Source organism: Etheostoma cragini, chromosome 5 (genome assembly GCF_013103735.1).
Source record: "Etheostoma cragini isolate CJK2018 chromosome 5, CSU_Ecrag_1.0, whole genome shotgun sequence".
Lineage (NCBI taxonomy): Eukaryota > Metazoa > Chordata > Actinopteri > Perciformes > Percidae > Etheostoma > Etheostoma cragini.
In genome coordinates this window covers 29826808-29827853 of record NC_048411.1, presented here as the reverse complement: position 1 = coordinate 29827853, position 1046 = coordinate 29826808, and the positions used below count along the sequence as shown (strand labels likewise).

Sequence of the window (1046 nt, the reverse complement as noted above, 5' to 3'; positions counted from 1 at the left end):
CCCCCCCCCCCCCCCCCATGACATTAGCATGATGTTCCACTTCAAGCCCAAACTGCTGCAACTAGGAAACATCCAATCAAACCGGCAGCCTTGTTTTGCTGCCGATGGAAAGAAATCGTCGCACAAACCATCTGTTTAAAATGAATCCTCCTCGAAAAAATAGATTTTAAATCAAAGTTTCATTTCTGCTTTATCTGTGTGATTTATGAAATGTGATTCTTTTGTTAACATGGAAACGGTTCTGTGCTGCAGGTGAATGTTTTTACAGTAGGCGATGGAAGTGAGTCACATGGCCTGGAGCTGTTGACTGCACTCGTTTGGTTTTTTCGGCTGTATTGGAAGTGACTGAAAGGACGAGCTGCTGTTTCATCCGTTAGACCGATCCCCTAACACAACTAGACCTCCATAAAATGCTTCTTTTCCTCTCTCATCCAGACTGCCGCTGTTATTTTAACCCTCGAATGATCTTCATATTCATTTATATTTATGTCACACTGCCAAAGTTTCCCTGGTCTGGTGGAGCCGCCACATTATTAGGCTTTTAAATCAATAACAATTTATAAATAAATAAATTAAAAATTAAAAAATACTCAGCAGATGTCTTCTTTAGCTCAATTACCATTGATATATACATCATTTATGGTTCAAATTTGCCATTTACCCCTGTGAGATCACATTTATGATCATATTGATAATTTTTTTTAATGAGAAAACAAGGAAGTTCGATTATAAAATAAGGAAAAAAAAAATTGGTGCTTATTTCATTCATCATTATTGATCATTATTGGTGCTTATTTCTTAGAACTTTATCAGAACAGCTGAAAGCGCTCCCCAAAAAAAATTGAAAAGGGCAACAAAAAGCTTTTTACTCTATGCAAAACAATTATCCAAATTCTTTTTTTTTTTTTAAAGGCGACAAAAACTCAGAAAATAGCAAAAAAAATGTCGGAAAAAGTGACAAAAACCCTCAAAACGTGTGGAAAAATAAAACTCAGACAAAGCGGGAAAACCAAGGGTGAAATATCACAAAATATCCCCCCCCCCCC

At 36.6% G+C, this 1046-nt stretch overlaps 1 protein-coding gene and 1 long non-coding RNA gene across 2 annotated transcripts in view; both read right to left on the bottom strand.

Moving 5' to 3' along the window:
* The window catches only part of LOC117944291, a 17642-nt gene that overhangs the window by 8595 nt on the left and 8001 nt on the right, over positions 1–1046 (bottom strand). The window lies entirely within an intron of this gene.
* The window catches only part of LOC117944254 (phytanoyl-CoA hydroxylase-interacting protein), a 7971-nt gene that overhangs the window by 6436 nt on the left and 489 nt on the right, over positions 1–1046 (bottom strand). The gene's annotated exons all lie outside the window — the stretch shown is intronic.